This window comes from Sciurus vulgaris (assembly GCF_902686455.1).
Source record: "Sciurus vulgaris genome assembly, chromosome: 2".
Lineage (NCBI taxonomy): Eukaryota > Metazoa > Chordata > Mammalia > Rodentia > Sciuridae > Sciurus > Sciurus vulgaris.
The window spans coordinates 171910676-171933617 of record NC_136462.1 but is presented as its reverse complement, the minus strand read 5'-3'; positions in this window follow the sequence as shown (position 1 = coordinate 171933617).

Here is a 22942-nt window from a genome sequence, read left to right as displayed (position 1 = left end):
AGTCCCAGAGGATCCACAAGGATATAAAATTCTAAGAATTTTGCCAGAGGTAATTTTAAGAATCCAGGCAGTATCTAGCCAGTTTATGGCATTCCTCTGGTTATAGGAATTGGCTCAGGAATAGGTACATTCTCAGGGAGATTCTGGTGAAGGAAGTTCTTTTCCCTAGAGAAAAATGTCAGAGGAAGGAGTGATTCCTTCTCCCTCAGTCTGCTGGGCTGCCTGTGGAATTCCTGAAATCCCTGTAGTCTGATGATGACAGAGAAGATGGGCCAGGCAAGAGCAGAACCCAGGGTGAACGGCATCTGATCCCACACTGTTCCTGGACTCCATCAGTTACGGGCGCCAATATACCCCCACATCCAGACTGATGCCCCTGGACAGACAAGATCCTTGGTGGGAAGACCCATCTGGCAAAAAACAAAATACACCAGCGTAGGTGAAAGTGGCAACTGAGACAACATGTCAGCCTGGTGCTGCCCACCGCGTGGGATAAAGGAGACACAGTACTGCAAAGTCTCTTAGCGTGGGACCCATTTGGAAGGCAAGACAAGTGGAATATTACCATGTGTTTGGATGATAGAGAAAAGAAAGGGGTGAGTCACTGAGACACTCTTCAGATGCTTGGGGTTGTGAAAGACAGAAGGGAGAAAACTGCAGTTCACTGAAACTGGATCGAGGTGAGGCGACTCGGACAGAGACAGTCTCTACTCCCAACTTGCATCTCGTCATCCTCACATATTCTCATCTTGCTTCTTCCACCATCCCAAGCAAAGCGGTGGTCCTCTGTGGCCCTCTGCTCAGTGGCCCCTCTGTTCTCTTTGTTTGCTTCCCTCCCAGCTCATCCCATTGCATGTGCCCAATTCCACAGGGTGGGGTCATGAGGTCGTATGGGTATTGATATTTCTTTTCTTTCATTATTTTCAGTGTTGGGGATGGAACCCCAGAGTCTGGGTATGCTAGGCAAACACTACCACTGAGCTGCATCCCCATTCAAGGACTGGGTATCTTATATGACTTCTCCTAGTATTAACTTAATAAAGAGGAGAGAGATCTTTCATAACTGCCACTATACTGTCCTTGATGGAGCACTTTTAAAAATTTTTTTCTTTTTAGCTAAACATGATGGTAGAACGCATTCTGGCAAGTTATACATATATAGAGTATAACTAATTCTAATTAGGATCCTCTTCTTGTGGTTGTATGGGATGTGGAATTCCCCTGGTTGTATATTCAAATACAAGGCCAGGGAAGTTATGTTTCATTGACTTTATTGTCCTTCCTATTCACATACCCCCCCTTTCCTTTGTCTAATCCAAAGGACTTCTATTCTTTTTCTCCCCACCCTCCCTTGTTGTAGGTTAGCCTCCACATATCAGAGAGAGCATTCAGCCTTTGTTTTTTTTGGGATTGGCTTATTTCACTTAGCATCATATTCTTCAGTTTCATATATTAGCTGGCAAATTTCATTCTTCTTTATGGCTAAGTAATAAAGCCATAAATAATGGGATTTTTCCATTGTGTAAATATACCACATTTTCTTTATCCATTCATCCATCGAGCCACCTAGGTTGTTTCCATAGTTCAGCTATTGTGAGTTGAGTTGCTATAAACATTGATGTGACTATATGGAGTCATATAGTTATATATATATATATAACTATATATATATATATATATATGGAGTAATAATGTCTGATTCATTCTACAATTACTTCAGTGTACTTTTAATTTGCATTTCTTTAGCTACTAGACATGCTGAACATTTTTTCATATCGTTTTTGACCATTCATATTTCTTCTTCTGTGAAGTACCTGTTTAGTTCCTTTGCCTATTTATGATTGGTTTGTTTGTTTTTTCAGTATTAAGTTTTTTGAGTTCTTTGTATAACCTGGATATTAATGCTTTATCTGAAGTGTAGGTGGTAAATATTTTCTGATAGCACACTCTGCCAGATTCCATGCTGTCTTCTTGACATGTTACATCTGTCTTAATCTTCTTTGCTGTCTAAGGAATAAATTTTTTGTACTATTTTTTCAGATGAGGAATTTGGGAGGACCTTTAAGGATTCTTGCTGAGTTATGAAGTGGGGAGCAGAGATTTAAAACTTAGATAGAAAAACACCATGTTACATTATGCATCAGCTGTGCTTAGGCCTTGGTTACCTAGTTGTTAATTATGTATTTAATCAAGCGGGTGTTTGAAAGTTTTGGTGGTGAGAGAACATAAAGGGCTATGGGTGCTTGGGTTGAGGCACACATTCCTGTTCTCTCACTGCATGTGCTGAGCCAAGTCCACGTTCATCACGAGGTTTTGCCAAGGTGGTGGCTCTAGGTGTCTTAGTGTAGCAGACTTGTTTACATTATTAGTGCTACTGTGATCCTTTAAGTATCTCTCAGCTATGTTGCGATTTTAATCTGAAGTACAGATATTAGCCATATGAAAATCCTATTGGGGATTTAATTGTAGCTATGCTTTTGACAGCTGAAGATTGTGAGGTTCACCTAGATCAAGTAGTGCACTGGGGTATGCACCTCATGTGGAATGCATCAGAACCAGAACCCAGTTATCTTATTCCCACAATCCTAATCTATTTATATATATATACACACACACACACACACACACACACACACACACACGTATATATATATATATACACACACACATATGTATATATATGTGTATACATATTATATATAGTATATATAAATATATTATATAATATACATGGGTATGTGTATAAATTTGGATATATATATATATACACATATACAGAGATGTGTGTGTTTGTGTGTGTGAGTGTATGGTTTGTGTGTGTATTTGACTATTTCCTGTGCATATCATTGAATTGAAATTCATTTTTTGTTTTTATTTTATTTTGGAATAAGTTGATATTATCTAGATTTATTTTCCTAAACTCGCCTTTGCTGAGATTTCAGAGGCATGCAATTTTATTTTAGAGTCAGGACTTTCAGATAGAAGAAGTTATGGGAGTGGTAAATCTTCTCCACCAAATGAAATGTTAACTCTTAAATCCGCTGAAGATATATGTAAAAAAGCATTTATTAAACAAAACAAAAAAACCACTGAACCTTGAGTAAGAACTGTGAAAATCGACATTATTTTAGCTTCAGTTCACACCACCCATAGTTGTTGGTGAGGATGTTCTACTAAATAGTAAGTTGAGACAACCAGCAACTTCCCTGCTGGAGGGAGATGACTTGGTTTGGAACACAGATGAAACATCTCATCCCTAAGTGTTATTGAAAACAACATGATCTGTGGAAAACAAACACGGAAGACCAACATGACAACCAGCCTACAGCTGTGATCCTGGTGAGGGAAGAGGTTTAACTGGGAGACAGCCAAGAAAGGAGGCACTCAGTGGGTCATGATAAGCTCCAAGATGTCTCTGGTCATCAGGAAGGCTGTGTGCACATGCAAAGCTATGTATGCTCTCAGGAGAGGCTGGGAAAAGTCTCTAGATATATGCTCATGTGTGATCTCTGATAGAGAGGTTTTGCACACAAAGAAAATAAAAGTCAGGTCAGTCTTGTAAACCACCTGAACTTTAAATGCATTTCCCAGTCCCTACACAGATGTATTATTAAATAGCGGAAGCATTACTTGCTCAAGGGTTTAGAATACAACCTCTGGCCAATGGTGAACTAGTCTCTAAGCTATGCTAGCACTATCTCTAGGAAGCCAGGCTCAACAAATGAATACCAGAACAACAGCAACAAGAAAAATCTGAGCAAAGACTTGATGAAGTATGTACTTTTGGGAAGAAAGACTTCACAGAATTAGTTCAGGGAAATTATTAAACAAATAATAAGGCAGCAATAAGAATAGCTGCCAAGAAAAATAGAAATCCTGAGATACTACAATATATTATGCAAAATATCCAGTTTTCAATAGCAACAAAAAATGTGAGACTATGAAGAAAAAAGAAAGTACGACCTATGTTCAGGAAAAAAACATTAAGTCAATACCACCTTGATACTTACTGAGGGATCCAGTTGTTGGAATCAGCAGACTTCAAAATAGCTATTAAAATAACATTTTTTCTCTCTTTTTTTTTTTTTATTTTTACAGACTGCGTTTTGATTCATTGTACACAAATGGGGTAAAATAACATTTAAACAATGAAATATAACTTTTAACAAATTAAAGTTTAACAGTACAAAATGACTAATGAAATAGAACATGTTAATAAAGAGATAAAAATTAAACAAAATAAGTGACAATTGTTCTGTTGAGAAGTAAAATAACTAGGGTGTGGAATCTCTGTAGACACTCAACAGCAGAGATCACAGAAGATTCAGTATACTTGAAGACATACCAACAGAATTATTTAAGCTGAAGAATAGAAAGAAGGAAAAAGAAAAAGAAAAATGAAAAAAGCCTCAGAGATCCTCTCTGGGAGATTCAATCAATCATTGATTACTATCAATCATATCAATTGAATACTGTTAGTCATACTGGCATGCTTGTGGAAAGTCTCAGAGGAAGAGAGAGAAAATCTTAGGGAAAAAAAAAAAGAAATAATGGCTAAATAATTTCCAAATTTGATAAAAAAAAAAAGCTATAGACCAATAAACCCAATGACTCCAAGTAGCATAGACACAACTAAAGCCACACCTAGACAAATCATTGTCAAACTGTTGCAATCCAAAGACAAAGAAGATCTTGAAAAAAATTTTTAAAAAAGACAAGAGAAAAGTGATTCATCATATTCAAGGCCACAGCAACATGATTAACAGCTGACTTTTCATTCCAAACAAAGGGGACCAGAAAGCACAGGGATGACATATTCAAAATCTTGAAAGACTATGCAACTGTCAACTGAGAATTCTAAATCCATTAAAATGATCCTTCAAATTGAAGATGAAATAAAAACAATCCCAGATAAACAAAAAGTAAGTGCATTCGTTGCTATCTGACCTGTCTTACGACAAATACTGAAGGAAATCTTTCAGGCTGAAAAGAAACTATACTAAATGGTAATCAGAATCCACATGAAGAAAACAGAAGCATTGTGAAAGATAGATAGACAGGTAAATATAGACTTCATACATTTTTTCTCTTTTCTCCTCTTAGCTAGTTTAAAATGTATCAAATTGCACAAAGCAATACTCAAAAAATTGTATTACTATGCTTATAGCATTTAAGATGAAAATAAGAGCAAAAAGGAGGAAGAAACAGGACTGTATTATAAGAAGTCTCTGTATTCTGTAAGAATTAATTTATTAGTAATTTGAGGTAGATTGTAGTGAGTTAAGATTTGTTTTGCAAATCCTGAACTAACCACTTAGGAAACCCCAAAATATATAAGGGGGGAAAAAAAAAAACAAGAAAGAAATTAAAAGGTGCTCTCAAAAACATTTACCACAGAAGAAAGTACTAAAGGAGGGAGAATGGAATGAGAGACAGGAATCAGAAAATAGCAGACATAAATCAAATGATATCAATGATTTTATTAAGTGTGAATGGATTAAACATTCCAATAAAAGGCACAGATTCTCATACTGGATAAAAATTCAAGCTCCAACTATATGCTAGAGATGCACTTCTGATTCAAACTTAAAATAGTTTGAAATTGAAAGCACAAAACAATTGAAATGATATACCACACAAACTAGAACTTAAGAGAGTTTGAATGGGTCTAACATTTTCAGACAAAAAAAGATGATTAAAAAATACATGTTGCTAGAAATAGGAGACCATTTTGTAATACAAAAGAACCAATTCATTGGAAGATACTACATGAATGTGCACCCACATCTAACAACAGAGCTACAAGTGAATGAACAAAAAACTGGAAGAACTTAAAGGAATTAAAAGGAGACTAGTATAGCAGAAGAAGGGGACTAAGGGGAGAACAGGCAGGGCAAGGGGAAGTACTAGGGAATAAAACTGACCAAATTATATTGTTATATTGAGTGCATGTAGAAATACATAACAAATCCTGTTATTATATATAATTATAATGAACCAATAATAAGAAATAAAAATTTAGAAAGTAATTACATTAATGGTTTGGAAATGTAATTATTGTTTCTTATGAAAATAAAGACAAGGTAATTTATATATGGAAATGCACTTACGCATTCGTCCATGCTGCTACATTTTAGTAATTGCGAAATACATTGCTATGAGGATGGGTATAACAATATCTCTGAGACCCTGCTGTTTTGAATATTTTTTTGGTTGGTTTGTTTTGCATATACCCAGAAGCAGAATTCCTATATCATATAGTGATTCTATTCTACATTCTAGTTTCCATGGTAGTTGTACCATTTTACATCATCACCAGGACTGCACAGGTTTTTGATTTCTCTGTATTCTCACCAGCACTTCTTATTTCCTGTTTTTGGGTTTGTTGATAGCAGCCATTCTATTGGGTATAGGTGGTATATTATTTTATTTATATTTACATTTCCCCAATGATTAGTAATGTTGATCATGTTTCCATATGCTTACAGGCCATTTGCATTTCCTCTTTGGAGAAATATCTATTGAAGTTCTTTGGCCTTTTTGAACTGGGTTGTGTTTTATTGTTGATTTTTAGGAGTTCTCTCTATAGTTTGGATTTTATCTGATACATGATTTGCAAATATTTTTCTCCCAATCCGTGGTTTGCCTCCTTTCTTTGTTGATGAGTATATTTGGATCACAATTCTTAAAAATTTTTCATGATGCCCGATTTGTCTGGTTTTTTTTTTTTTTTTTTTTCTTTTGTTGTCTGTGCATTTAGTGTCATAGCCAGGAAATCACTGCCAAATCCAATGACGTGAAGTTTTGCCCTGTGTTTTCGTCTGAGAGTTAGTTATATAGTTTTAGGGCTTGTGGTGTTAAGTAAGGTTCCAACTTCATTCTACTACCAAAGACATTGAATGTTTACAGCATCATTATGAAAAATAGCTTCAAAGGAGAAACTATCCAAGGGACATCAACCACTGAATAGATGTTAAAGTGATCGTGTACTTCCACAATGGAATATTATGTAGCAATGAACTACTGATACATGTTATACATGGATAAACTTTAAATAAAACATGCTAAGTGTAGGAAGTCAGGGGCAAAAAAAAATGTATGTAAATGCATATATCATGATTATCATAATATATTATTCATAACGTATTTTAATACATAGCATATAATATATACTCATATATTACTTATGTTAATGACATATATATTTTATATGTCAATACAAATAATTATATTAATATAATTATAATATGCAACATATACTATATATTATATATAGCATATGTACTGATATACTATATATAGTTATATATGCATGCATATACACATGCACATACAAATGAACACTTGGGATGTTGCCACATTTAATCATATATATACACATATTATATATATAGATATATATGATATGATTTCTTTGATATGACATGCCCAGTAAAGCAAAATTCATAATGTCATGAAAGCAGGCCAATCTTGGGTAGAGACAACTCCAAATGGGCATAAGGAATTTGGGGGGTTGATCAAAATATTCTAACACTGGATCATGGTAATAGTTAGATAATTCTGTAAATGTACTAGAACTCCCTGAACTATTTTAAATGGGCAAATGATGGTATGTAAGTGAGACCTCATTGAAGTTGTGTAAAAGGTAAGAAAAATATCTTCTAAAGTTAAACCAAGCAACAAATAAGCAGGCAAACCAATATTAAAAAAATACATGTAGTATCAAAATTTAAAAAGTACTTTTTAATACCATATTGCTATATGTAATATTAGTGTGTGTGTGTGTGTGTGTGTGTGTGTGTGTGTGTGTGTGTGCATATATTTGTACATGCCAGCCTTGCCTTGAACTTCGTGGTCAACGTTGAAATAGTGTTGCAGTAGCAAGACTACTTTTGTTGAGTAAAAAATCAACCCAAGTGCCCTGTCCCTTGTAAATGTTAGGAGAGGTCACATACTGTGTGTTCCTAAGCAATTGTAAGGCCCTTCAGGTACTTGTTTCTTTTATTTATTTTTTATCACCTTCATATCCCCACCCCTAGGAATCCACAAAGTCAGAGCTCAGCCAATGTTGACTGACACCCCTGAAAGAGCCTGTTATCCCCTCCCAGTGGGGGGAGAACTGTATGTAATCCTTTCCCAGCCTAAATTCTTGTGGGAGGAGAAGGAAGGCACAGAGCCATGCATCTGATCAGGACTGGGTCTCACGCAGGGCCAGCGGAGACCATTCTGGTCCATAACTACAATTGTCACACATTCCTACTCCAAAGGGGGCTTTCAGAGGTCACCTGGCTGAGCTCATACTTCCCAGCTGGTGACCACCTGTCTTAGTGACTTTAACACTGCATTGAAAATAGTAAAAATGTGTGCTCTTACTTTGGCTCAAGGCAAGTTTTAAAGATTTAAAGGTCCCTGGGTTCTTTGGGTAAGGATTTTTCACTGTAAATATAAAGGACTCTTATCATTACCAAAACATTCTGAAAACAATGCTGTTCCTGGCATTTGACCCAATTTCATATCTGTGCACAAGATAACTGTGTACTGATGCCTTACTATCTAATGTTTTCAAGGTTCCCTAAAGCAAGAACACGGTAAATAAAGTGGGAATTACAGATGGAATTTCTCTGCAGCCTCACAGCAAACCTTCTAAAAACACCATAAGCAAAAATCACTAAGTGAAAGAAGCCTAGAGAATCTGCATTGTTCCCCCTTTTCTCCTCAAAGACCTCAGGCTTAAAGACCCCAGGGAACTGGCAGGTGTAGATTTCCATGGAAACCAACCTCACAAGAATGAAAACCCAAAGAGAGAATTGTGTGAAGTGCCCTCACTCCTGGGTAATTTCCTTGCCAACAGTTTTCGAGGTCAACCTGGCTTATTTCATGAAATTAGAGGCCCTGCTGTCAGGATTTCCCCAGGCAAAAAGGGTTTGCTCAGCTCCATTGGTTGGGAATCCAGAAGCTGGGTTGTTTTTTGCTTCTTGAAGAACAGCCCTCTATTCTGCTTGACTTCTAAACACCTTTTATTTCTGGCCTCACTCTAATTAACCCACGCCATTTAGATCGTGTTTGCTTCCTTTAAAATATTCATTTAAAAAATAAGATATTGCTTAATATGATTATTCAAACATTCAAAAGATAATGCATTTAAACTTCTTAATTTTAAACCACATGAGAATGACGTTTTTCACCCTTACATTGTGCTTGTTTACTTTAAAGTAGTCACTTAAATTAAGATATTAATAAGAAATTCAAATGTTAAAAAAAATCATGCATCTAAAACATTTTTAAACCACATAAGAATCATAGATACATATGTATGTAGAATATATATATTTGTGCATATGTATAATTGAAAAAAAATCCTAACAGTGCAGAAAGTAAGAAGGGGAAAAGGAAAACCTGCACAAGTCCCTCTCCCCTGAGGCAAAATGGGTAAAAATTCTCAGGAGTCAGTGTGATTCCTTCCTCCAGTGTTGGCCTGAGTAATACCCCCATTAATATCTGCCAAGGTGGGTGGAGAAATGGGCCTCACTTTTGGAAAAATCTCTGAGTTTGAAATCTATCTGGAAACTCTTCTGTACTTTGCTTTTGTAATTTTATAAAACTGTAATTTAGAAGATTTTTTTCTTCAACTCACAGATACAGCTCATGTTAGGTTAAGTGGCAGTGGTACTTGCCATCCATCAGGTACATCCATCAGGATGACATGGAGGGGTTGATGCCTGTGGAGTGATCATGGGCTTCCCAAGGACTTCCTGATTTAGTAGGTCAGAGGGGGATTCTAAGAATTTGCATTGCTAATCAGTTGTCCCATGCTGCAGAGCCAACAGTACGCTCCTAGGCAAATGTGGACAGTCTCCCAGCAGTGGTAATGCGCCATCATTAATCTTTTATTTTTATTTTTATTTTTTTATTTTTTATTTTTTTGGTGCTGGAAATGGAATCCAGGGCTTCATACCTGCTAGTCCAGCCCATACTATCTTTAAGTAGATAGAATGGACGTTTTGGACATTTTGAAGTTCTCTCCATTTTCTCATTGTCATCTTCACCACAGACTATGATGGAATAATAACAGCCATCATTGTATTTACTATAGGCCAAGCACTGTGAATCATATTGTTTTATCCTCAGAGCAACACTGTGCATCATCTCCAATTTACAGGTAAGAAAAATTAAGTCACAGAGAAATTAAAGAAAAATAAGTGGTGGGCATTGGGAAGATTGAAAGCAGATTCCTCTGATTCCAGAGTCCGTGTTCTTTCCAGAGTCTCTGCCCACCAGGAATTTATAGGCTAGTAGGAGAATTAAGGATGAGATGCAGATGAGTAAGACTGATGGTAGTGGTGATTGCCATAAGAAAGGCAGAGGAAGGAAGCTGGCTTGACCAGAGGGGTCAGAGAGTGCAACTTTGTATCACATGGGGCCCTGTGCTTAGCATTCCTCTCCTTGTTTAATGCACCACTGTCGCCATCTTAAAATTCTTAATAGTTTAACAGAATCTCACGTTTTCATTTTGTACTGAATCCCAGTCTGTACACTGCTCATTCACTTCCTACTGATTGTATCTTCATGGTGAGGAGGAGGAGTGATCATATTACAGATGCAATTTGCACTTCTTTTTCCTATCTGGCTTTTGTGTTAATCATGTGTTGACACACTCTTATGCCAACTTTTTACCTTGAATAAGCTCAGAGATGCACTGACTTGTACAGAGTAAATATCAATAGGAAGATAGATACAAAGATAATATATAACTTTCCAAAGTCAGCCAGAATTTCTTCCTCTCTTTTTCTTTGTTCTTTCTCTCTCCCCCTTCCTTCCTTCCTTCCTTCCTTCCTTCCTTCCTTCCTTCCTTCCTTCCTTCCTTCCCTCCTCCCTCCCTCCCTCCCTCCCTCCCTTCCTTCCTTCCTCCCTTCCTCCCTTCCTCCCTTCCTCCCTTTTCTTTTTTTCTTTTTTCTGTTTCTTTCTCTTTTTTTTCTCCCTTTGGAGGTGGGGGGGAGAAGGGAGAGAAATAACCATTATCATTCTGCTTCTCCTACCCCACATTACGTTGTTAATATACTGTTCACTATAGTTTCTGTTCTCTGAAATTGTATTCTTTTTAGGTATAGCAAGTCAAGATTCTGAAATTTTGCGACCTTAGCTGATTTTCATATCTTTCCCAGGGAGAAAGAATTACTTCTACTTTTTTATACTGAGGCTGGGAAAATTCCATTGTGAACACATTGCACATCAACTAGGCCCCAGGGGAGTGTTGCCGTGTGTATTACATATTTCACACCATAACGATGTTATCCGATTTTATAATTAACGTTAAATTTTTATAGGAAAAGGTTCCTTGTTATACCAGTTGTTAACCTTTCAATGCATTTAAAGCCCATTTCATGAGGAGCCATATGCTTCTTCATTGCCATCCTAAGTGGGCTCTATGGCTAAGTGTTATGGGATCTGGTAATGAAAGATACATACACGACGCGTATGCCCAGGACCAGGGGCAGAATTAAGGGAGCAATGGGAACTTTAACTCCTGCATTTCCTGACTTCTGTGGGTTTCATTTGCAATTTCCACATTCCAGTAATAGCTCCCTTTCTCACAACCATTCTTTTTTCAGTCTGGTTTTCCTGTTCAACATCCCCACCTCCTCTCCAGCCCAGGTAATAACTGTTTAAACATTCATATTCAATTTCCTACCACACTGAGCTACATGATTAGTTTACAGTGCATTAATGCCCTCACTATGGGGCCTGATTATTGTGTAAATGTTTCTCCTCATGGTTGGACTCACTGACACAAATCTAGGACAAGGTGTATAGTTAGAGAGTGCTTGATGTACCTAACAGGCATGGATGCCGTTTTCCAAAAATGTAAGCAGCTTACATGAGGGTAGGTTCTCAAATTTATATTTCAAATAAAATTGCAGAAGCATAAAAAAAAATGGCCATTGAAAAGCTCTTCTGTTATTCTTATAGAATATACCTATGATTTTTAAGAAAGATAAAGTTAAAGAACAACTAAGCTAGATCAAAAGAAGAAATCAAAGGAGAATCTTTATGCAGACAACTGGGTAGCAAAACTGTGTTCAAAGCACCCCAGAGGTGAAGAAAGAATGGATGGGGAGGTCTGATGTGTGTATGTGTGTATGTGTGTGTGAAAGAATGTTCAACACTAGCAATCAGGAAAACACAAATCAAAACCACACTTAGATTTCATCAAGAAAACAAGTAATAAGTGCTGCAGAGGATGTAGGAAGAAAAGGAACACTTATACATTGTGGGATTGTAAATTAGTACAATTATCTGGAAATCAGTATGGAATATCCTCAAAAGACTATGAATGGAACTGCCATATGACCCAAATATCCCACTCCATATCCAGAAATGTTCAAGTCAGCACTACACACATACACACACACACACACACACACACACACACACACACACACACACACTACTGTGGAGTTTTATACAGTCGTGAAGAAAAACAAAATGTTGTCATTTGCAGGAAAGTGGATGAAACCTGAAAGCATTATGTTAAGCAAGATAAGTCAATCTCAGGAAGTCAAGAGTATGTTTTCTGTCATCTGTGCAAGCTAGAGAGTAAAAAGGAAACAAGTCGGGGATGGGATCTCATGAAATTTGAAAAGAGAGTAGTAGTATAAAGGAAAGGAAGCAGGAAGAGGAAGAAGAGAGGGAGGGAAAGGGACAGGTACGAGGGAATGAATGTTATATGTTTGATTGTTATATGCATGTACAAATATGTCACAGTGAATTCCACTATTTTGTGTACTTATAATGCACCAAAAAAATCTTAATTAGAAGAAAGATGTGCAATTTGAATTGCAGACTTAGAAGACGAAACACACATAGGTGAAAATACCTGTAATGAGGACACCGGCTCCTTGTTGCCTGTCTTCTGTGATTGATTGTGTCTCTTTTACTTTAAAAGAGCTCCCCCAGTTTGAAATTTTATTACCTTACTTAATATAGCCTGTTCAGAATTCAACTATCTTTTAAGCTGAAAACCAATTCTTTGTGTCTGATTTAAATTCTGCTATTTAAAAGATGTTTGTTCTTGGACAAGAGCTCAGTCAAGAGGGAGAGAATGTAAATCTACTACCTATTTGAAGAAATTACAGTAGGATGTGATTTATTTCCCTTAAGTCATGTGATTGCCTTTCAATATATGCAAGGCATTTCCTGGTTAAAGTTGGATTTTTTTAAACAATGCAAATTCTGTGTCAAAGATATAACTTAAAATGTCAGACACTGTCATCTGCCTGTAGAACGGGGCATTCCACTGTATTTCATCTAATAATTGGAGCTTCACTCTCTTTCTTTATCCTATAAAGCAAATTACTGATATTTTTGCAGTTATAACATGCATTTATCAGACTCCCTAAAATCATATCTCTTGACTTTGATAATTTAAAGATTCACATTCAGCCCGTAGTTATTCATTTCCTCTGTATTCTTCTTTAAATTTTCTATTTTCTAAGATTTTATAGGAAATAATGGTACAGATTTTAGAGAAACTTAAAAATTTTAATTAACCAATGAGATGAAAATAAATTATTCTTTCTATTGGAGGAAAAATAGGATCATAAGTCCATGATATTTCCCTAGGAAAAAAACTGCTTTGGGATATTTAGCTTCTTTTATTTTTTTATCGGAAGGACAGAAGATAAAGTCCCTGGTGAGAGGGTGGAGTGAGCGGGAAGGGTGTTGGAATGGTGAAGTTCAGGGTGAGGCTGCTGACCAGGGTGCTGAGAGGGAAAATTCTTAAAGGTGCAGCTGCCTGCCCTTTCCAGGAAACAGTGGAGAGGGACAAAGAACCCTGGTGTTCCTCCACCTGGGATGGCTGACATGGAGTCCAGTGGGTGGTATAAGAAGAGCATTTATATTCATAAAGGAAGCAACAGCATTTTAGAGAAGTGTAATGTATTTTGATGCATTGCAAGAATTCCCTGTAGAAGATACTTGTGGATGCTTTATATTTGCCCAATTAAATTAAACAGATGCTTTAAAAATAATTTTTAGCTCCTTTAGTCTTTCCCCAATAATGCGTTATTTTTCATGAGACAAGATAGCTCAGTGAAATATGTTCTTTGGTTCAAATCTTTTGTAATATATAATTACAGGATCTCTGTGGCTAACCATGATATCTGTAGGAGGCATCATTTGGGTATTCCATTTTCAAAACCTTTATTTTAAAGCTAAATAGTCTCAAATCATAGTGAATTAAACCAGACAGGATTTTTTTTTTTCTTTCATTTAATGTGAAGCTTGGACTGAAGTAGTGCAAGAATGAAATGGAAGTTCTATAACCCTATCAAGTCTTAGGCTTTTTCTTTCTGTATGTTTTAACATTATTAGCACACAACTCCCCAAAGATTGCCTCAGAACTGAAAGATGGCTGCCATGGTACCAGCCATAGCATCTATTCTGTAAACAAGAGGAAGGAGGAAAGGAGAAAACATTCCTATTTCTATTCCCTTTGTCAAGCCCCATTTGGAGAACTCTCCTGAATGTTCCACAGAATGACTTTCTATTTTATCTTATTACCCATCTTGATCTTCCAGATAATTAAGGGAAGGTAGATCGTAGCTGCCCACAACAACACAGGGATTCAGTTCATAGGAATATTGGCTAGGCAACTGGTAGGTGCTTGCCACAAATGTTTGGCATTTTAGTGAACCAGGAAGAGATGGAGTGTATACTTGTAGAAAAGACCATTCTGGATGATGCTGTGTATGGCCTGGATGAGTTTTTCTCCAAAGTATTTGGACCTGTTTCTTATAGGTATTCAAAAAAGAAAAAGGATGGAAGGGAGGGAGGGAGCGAGGGAGGAGGAAAAAGAACAGAACAAAGCAATTGCTCCAGTTTTGGTTAGGTGGGCAGTGATCACTTAGATATGGTAGTTCCTCAATGGGAGATGGAATTGGTCACTCCTTCAGTGCCCCCTTGTGCCCAACATACAGCAACAGGATAATGCAATTCAAGAAAGAAACTTCTTGAAAAAGCTCCCTCCATTATAGCTAAGGTGTCGTAATATTAGTTTTAGCTAATAGAAAAAACCAGTACAATTGAATAATATCTATCCTTATCATATTAGAACAAAAAGTAGCAATATTGGGGCATGTGTTTCTCTTGCTAACTGTTCTCTTGTCAAAAGTATATATTTTACTTTATATTTAAATTAGGAATTGTTCCTTTTCTTATGTTTATGCTTGGTCTTATTTTAATTTTGGATGAGATGATTTATCTTTAAGCTACCTAACTACTTCCACCTATATGTGAACTCAATTTAAGCCAGATGCAAGAGTCTTCTTTTTAAAATTAATTTGTTTTAATTTCCATAGCTGTTGGAAAAAGGCTTGGAGCCCGTATTGCAAAAGTACCAATGGCACTGTTATCCAACAGTGGATAAACATGTGGCAAAAATAGAGCTTCCCACACCCTTGTAATGGGTGGGCACCCACTGAGCATTGCATTGACCCTGCTGCTCTGCCTTCTCCTAGTGTCCCCAGAAGTTCCACAGAAGAGCATGTAAAGCTCTAGTCATCCATGCAGACGAACTTGCCCAGTTACAGGGGAAGACTGAGAATACAGAGCAGAGATACCCCCTTATAGTCTCATAGACCAGAGTAGAAACGAGAACCCAGAGCTCATCCAGAGCTCATGTGAATGCTAAACTGTCACCATGGTTAGAGGCTCAGAGGAGAGGCTGCTTTGTGGGGAGCCATCTATGCCTAGCAGAATCAGACTTAGCCGAGCCGTGGGATACAGAGGTCTGACTCTCAGGAACTGGCAGTCATGAGTGAATGTTCCAGACCCCTGGGGAGTAGGTGGTCCTGTATGGGAGTGGTTCACCATCTGGAGATATGCTAGTTCCATCACCAAATGGCTTCCCTAACTCCACCCCATCCTGTTCCTTACAGAAGAAGCCTCTCCTGCTCTGGGCCCCTTTACCTGTGTAACTATAAATAAAGGTGAAGGTGGGGTTCTCCATCTTGTTGGAGGCCAGGTCTGGTATGGCCTGATCCATTGCACCCCCTTGCTTTTGAAAAGGGTATTGGCTCTCATGCGTTTATTGATTAGATAAGCTCATTGGTAATTAATTGATGTATTGCCAGCTCTGTCCTCTGACAGTTAACCCTTCCCTCATCCACGCTGGATGTGACTGAGACCCTCACACTGCTTGCTGGAGATTGTGACTCCTGCATGGTGGGACTGGGCTTGGAGCTCGCTTCCATCCTTTGTCCCTGCTCTTTCCTGACTGCCATATTGTTAATCTCCTCTTCTCTGACATGGACACTCAACTCATTCTAAACCTCCTTTCGAAGAAAATGGGTCAATGCCATTGGAATGCCATTGCCAACAACAAAATGAAAATGTTTCTTCTACTTAAAATAAGCTTTTGTCCAAAGTAAAAAGTAATTCAACATGGGGAAAGAGGAACGAGAAATTTTGGGATTTATTTTCAATAAAAAGTTCTGCAAGTGGAAGAAAACTCCCGAAACTCTGGTTTTATTGATGCCTATTATGTGTAGTTGAAGCAAGAGTATGAAGCTCTTAAAATCTGCCCTTTCAAATCTTTAAAAAGTTATGTAGGAGAGTTATAAGTACATAAGATGAAAATGAACACCTTCCCTCAGTAAATGTATTTTAGGAGCAATGAGAAACTATAAAGAGAAAGAACACCAGGGGTGAAAAGAAGAAGCTAAGTGACCCAGGGCTATATTACTAAAGAAAAATGAGAAAGAAGCAGAACACACTGTTAAGCAGTCTATCTAACAATCTGCCCTTTAATTCTTATTTTGGGTAAGAACTTTTTTTTTTAACTTTCCTGAAAATCTGATCATATTGAACAGTTGGATAAAATTTTAAAAAATGACATTCGTGGGTTTAGTCAGTAAAAATATAAATACAAGTGAGATATCTTCGCTTGTTGTATATCCATACAAATTAGGTGGAAAGTGGGAAAATCCAATCTAACAGGGTGTCACTTCATGTCTTATCCGTAATTTCTTTTAATTGGATTGTAGAGAAGTTTTATGACATTTTTGCTTATTCAATCACCAAAGGATTGGGGTCTTTCCTCACTTTAAATCCTTCTGTAAGAGGCAGTTACAGCTTTGTCCCAAAGGTATTGAGTGGATGAGTAGGCGATACGACCCTTAAAGCCACTTCCTCTGCTCAGCAATGTCTTTGCTCTTCAAAGTATGACCTGCAGACTGTCACAGGGACATCACTGGGGAGCTTATTTGAAACGCAGCTCTTAGGTCTTCACCCCAACATACTAAACCAGATATTGCATTGTAGAAAGATCCTTGTGTGAATTATGTGCATGTGAAAATTTGAGCACCTGCCTGTGGTCTATACAACACATGTAATTGCTAAGTATGAGCCTAATAGAGTTTAAAGTATTCTTCATATGACTTACTTGCCTATTGAAGAAAATATCTAAAGTACAGCTTTCTATGTCTCTGCTTAACATCTTTTTTTTTTTTCCCTATAGGATGCCAATAATTATTGTATGGAACCATCTTTGCTTTTTTATTTTTATTTTTTTTCCTTAACTGGAAAAAAAATACAGATCTGTATTAAACTCTATATGCTAGGAATAATCAAAAGATTTTGAAGGTCTGCCTCTTTCCTTGAGAAATTCAGAGTCTGGTCAGGGAGCAAGCAAAATTAACGTTTCAAGAATCCACAGGTCAGATATTTTAACTTCACAGATATTTGACTTCAAGTGGGTCACAGAACCTTCTGGTAACATGATGGAAGCAAAGGAAACTTCCCCAGGAAAATGTTCACAATTTTAGGGAATCCAGGTCCCTGCTGAGGGCCCCTCTGTAGAACTCCTCAGGTATGTTTCCCTGATCCAGTGTTCTTTAGTGGCAGTGGCAGGGGCTCCTGACTCCCAGAGGTAGCTACCACCCTGCAATCATACAATTCTATGTTTATGTGCATATTTCTGGGAGAAGAAATCATCATTTCAATCTGGTTAACAAAGAAACCCATTCTCCAAAAAGCAGGTCTAGCAGATAATAATAATTTTGAAGGTTTTTATAAGTTTTTTCTACTGAGGAAAGTCTCCACGTGCATTATCCTCAGTGACCCAAGAGAGTGGGTCATTGGAGATTCAGAGCAGGGTTTAAAGAACAGGGAAGCTTTAGTTCGAATTCAAATCACCTTACCTGGCCTATTGAACTGCTGTACCTTTGAGGGATCTTTCTTCCCCAGATCCCACATCTACCATATCCACAGGTATTTCTAAAGAGGTTCTGACTCCCAAATCTTAGCCCTCCCTGAGCATCACCAATCAACTCTGATATTTAGAGTAGAAAAGGAGTTCTTAAGCAAGATGCAGTCTCCTGGGCGTCCTCTGTGCGGTCCTTCACAAACAGGAAGAAAAGCAAGATTGAAAGGGAATATTAAGGAGAGAAAGAGAGAAAGAAAGGGGCTCGGATGAAGGAGGTGCGATACGATGAAATTCTCTTTCAAAGATAGTACAATTCAATTAAAAAAAAAAACTTCTCAAAGTGCAGCTGTGTTGTGGACACATTTTTCCTTTGGGTAGGATTAATTAAAAATGGTTTGAAGATTAATTTAATAAGGCTAAGTTTACTCAGAATGTCAACTGTATTTCGCAGTGCTGGTATTTCAAATTATAGCTCTTTGTGTTCTTTTTTTTCTTTGAATAATTTTGGTTGTCTTCACAAATATGAGCAATTGTACTACACTTTTCTTTGAAGTATTTTATGCTTTAAAGTCTTTTCTTCTTGGTCATTACGAACAAGATACACAAATCAGGCACCACACTAAAATATTTTCTTTAGCTGTAAATTTTTTTTGTGTGTGTGATTTGTGCTCCAATCTATTTGATGGAAATAGATTGGACAACCATGGATCATTTTACATTAGCAAAAGTTGGCATGCTACTTCCTCAAAGCTGAATTTCTTCTTAGACTATTAAAACTTTGGAAAAAACTGTTCTTCATTTTTTTGAGCAGGATGATTTAGAAATTGTTTTAGAATGTAGGCGATGATGATTTCTTAGTTTTTAAATCTGGACTTCATGTATGAATTATAGTGCCTAGAACAGTCTCATTATTTTGTTTTCTTTTACTTAATAGTAACAATTTACTATAATTGAATCTTTTAATCGAGAAATAGCAGGGTGCTTTACAAGCATTAATTAACGCTCCCATCTTCTCAACGCGGTAGGTAGGTGTTAACCCTGTTTTATGAATGGAGAACTTCAAGAACAGAGTTAAGTGACTTGCCCAAGGCCACCCAGGACGCCAGGAGAGGAAGCCCCAGAGAAACTACCCATTCTTGCTCTGGGCTGATGCTCATTCCCTGGATTCTCAAGGTGGAAGCAGGCCCCCTGTTCTAATTTGGGTGAAATATGAGAACAAAGAGAAAAGTGGGAAACCTCTAATCTTTACTTTCTTGCTTCATCAATGAGGAAACTGAGTCACAGGACAGTGATGTGATTTCAGTACCCAGTTTGCTCACACATTCATTCAGTCAGGAAATATTCACTAAATACCCTTTGCATGCATGGTGCCTGTGCTGAAATTCTGGAAACACACCAAATGAATCAGAAAAAGTCCCTATTCTTGATGACCTTAGGTAACAGTAGGAGGGAGACAGTCAAACAAGTAGACAAATGAGTTTTCTACTATATCAGGTTGTAATAATTTTTTAAAATTTATTTTTAATTAAAACAAAACAAAAGGAAGAGAGGAAGTTCCGAATGTGCTCATGAGGGGAAGTTTGGCTGGTTGACTTGATATCACTAAAATCTCATCGATGATAGAATTTTTGAGTAGAAATGTAAGGGGAAGGAACAAGCCTTGCCGGTAACGAAAGGGATAGTTTTTCAAGCCAGGATAGAGCAGCTGTAAAAGCCTCAGGGAGGGAGAGTACTCGGGTCTCCTGAGGAATAGTGAGGAGGACAATTTATCCAAGAAAAGTGAACAAAGACAAGGAGTCTTAGGTGATGAGATCAGAAGGCAAAAGGAAGCAATATTTTAAAGCACCTTATCAGCCAGTTTTAAAGACGTGGCCTTACACTCTGATTGACATGTGAAGCCATGAGAAGATTTGGGGAGAGGAGTGATGTAATCTGACTTAACATTTCAGGATGATCACTCTGATTGTTATGTAAAGAAGATTGAGGAGCACATGGGGTAAGTGTGTCAGTGAGACAACTAGTTAATGCACAAGGGATTATAATAACATTGCATATTGATCTGAACCAATGGTGGGGAGTATGAAAAGCTGTCATGAACTGAATAGCTATAGCATTAAATTCCAACTTGAAGGCACAAGAGCGTCTGGTTCTCATTCCAGGTATTTGGTAAGCTTTAAGAGATTTAAAAATTTTTCCTTTCAGGTGAATAACAGCAACTGAAAATCTAAATTTCCCCCAATGTGTGTTCGCTCTCCTTTCAAAAAATGGAAACCCCCAGATAGATGACTTCTTACCTCTCACTGGTCAATACAGGACCACACAATATTTTAAGACTCTTCTGTTGCCCTGTTGAAAGAGCAAAGATTACTTTGTTGGGTCTAGAGCAATCATGAGTCATCTCTTGTACACAGGAGGAGACACATTCCCTAAGATCAAGGTCTCTTTGCTTGCTCTTGAGCACAAATTCAGGAGTCTTTTTAACAGGAAAAAAAAAAAAAAAATATATATATATATATATATATATATATATATATATATATATATATATATATATATATATATATATGGGGCCAGAGAGGAGGGATTACAGCCGAGCAGAGGAGTGTCAGGATGAATACTTTAGATAGGATAGTTTGGGCTGGCTTTTCTGGACTTGATATTTAAGCTGTGATTTGTTTCTCCTCAAGGAAAAGGAACTCAACCTGGTTGGTTGGAGGAATGAGTATATCCATGGTGGTTGGAAGAGATAAAATATGGGGTTGACAGATGGGTAAAAGTGAGTTTAAGAGTCTGGATTGCATTTATATACCATGGGAGGATTTTAAATGCAAGAATGACTAGATGCTATTTACATTTTTGAAAAGCAATTCTGGCTACTGAGTAGTTGATTCATGGCAAAAGAAGCCGAGTTGGAACAGAAGGTTATTTCAGGCTCATGTGGCAAGGAACTGAAGACTCCAACCAAGAGTTAGCAGGGAACTGACCCTTCCCTGGTTGTGACAATTGCAGTTCTGACTGACAGGTGAATCACAACCTTGTGAGAGACCCAGAACCATCCAAAAAAGTTCCTTTCACATTTCTGTCTCTCAGGAATTTTGCAAGATAATAAGAGCTTCTGTTTAAGACACTCTCTTTTGGAATAATTTATTATGCAGCGATAGATTCTATTATAGGCAGTAACCTTGAAAGTGGAGAGAATTTGGATTTTAGAGAATTTCAAGACTGCATATTCAACAAGAATTTCTGATGGATTATGTATAATGAATGAAAGAGTCTGATCAAAGTTAGCTTCCCATGTCTTTCACTTGAGCTAATGAGGGATGTTTGTATCATTTACTGAGATAAGGAAATTTACACAGAAGAAAATGTTTTGGTAGGGATAGATCAGAGTTTCGCATTAGGCCATGTTAGGTTTGAAATGTTGATTATTTGTTAAGTTGGGCAATGAGCTATGAGTCTGGAGTTAAGAAGAAAAATCAAAAGTGGTGAAATAGATTTAATAATTTCTAAAATATAAGTGGCATTTAAAGGCTGTGACATTGGATGAAATAGCCCAGAGGGAGAACAGAGAGAAGATAGGGGACCCAGAACATGACCTTGGGTCTACTCAACACTGTTGTTCTCATTGTAAACATTGATCAGGGAGTGAAATATGAATATCCATATTAAAACACAGCTTCCTTTACAAATTAAAACTCAAAAGGGGAACACATGTAAGTGTTAAGTTGCCCATTCTGGACCTATTCAATATGGACATTATGGCTAAAGAAACCTTTCAGACCTCTTTATGAAGTGGTTTTTGTGCAATGTGACTGTGTGTTAAGATGACTATGGGGACTTTACCTCCTGAACTTCCTGACACTTGGTATATTTTCATTTGAAACCTTCCTATTGTATGATCATAAAGTTACAAGTTAAACATGTATCGTTATGCACAGCAGCTTCCCATGGGTCTAAATTTCCAGGGAAACATATGCCATGATATTAGCTATTTACGAGTGTAGAGAAATCTAAGGAAATGCATTTCCATTTCATATTCCATAGCAAATTACAGCTCGGTATGGGCCTTTAAAAAATAGATTTGCTTTACTTCAAACAACTCACTTACCCTGAGTTTTTCCAGGAGTGTTGGCCTGTTATACTTCTGAGGACTCTTTTTATAAACAATGTGGTGTATCAGAACCTTGTCAGCCCCAGCCTCCTCGAAACAGGCAGAAGGGCTTCTCTTTGGCTTTAAAGAGTTTGCTTAAGGAAACCTAAAAGAAGTCTTCCATTTGAAATCAAGTTCCTTTACCCTGAAAATATAGTCTTCAAGATATGGAGTTAATACAGCATATTACTAGGGATCATGAGAATACATGCTTAACATACTCTATGAAAGTTCCTAGAATTTGATTGAATTTCTTCTGAATTTCTTGTATTGGCAGAATAACAGAACTGAAACATATGGGAACGTCTTGAAGGTTGACTATGAATACTTTTCTCTCCCTGGACTTACTTCTCCTATAATGAGGAAGACCAAGACCCCAGGGAATGAAGATTTTTGATGTGACTTTAACTTTGCCATTTGTGCTTCCTATAACCATACCCCCTCCATCCCCTGGACATCAATCATGATATGTTACCAGCAGGTGGCAACAGTGAGTGCAATAGAGTGGAAAACCCCAACTCAAACTGCAGATAACTAGGAAGGATGGCGTACTTGTGGATGCAGTGTATGCAGAAACAAACTGCTATTTA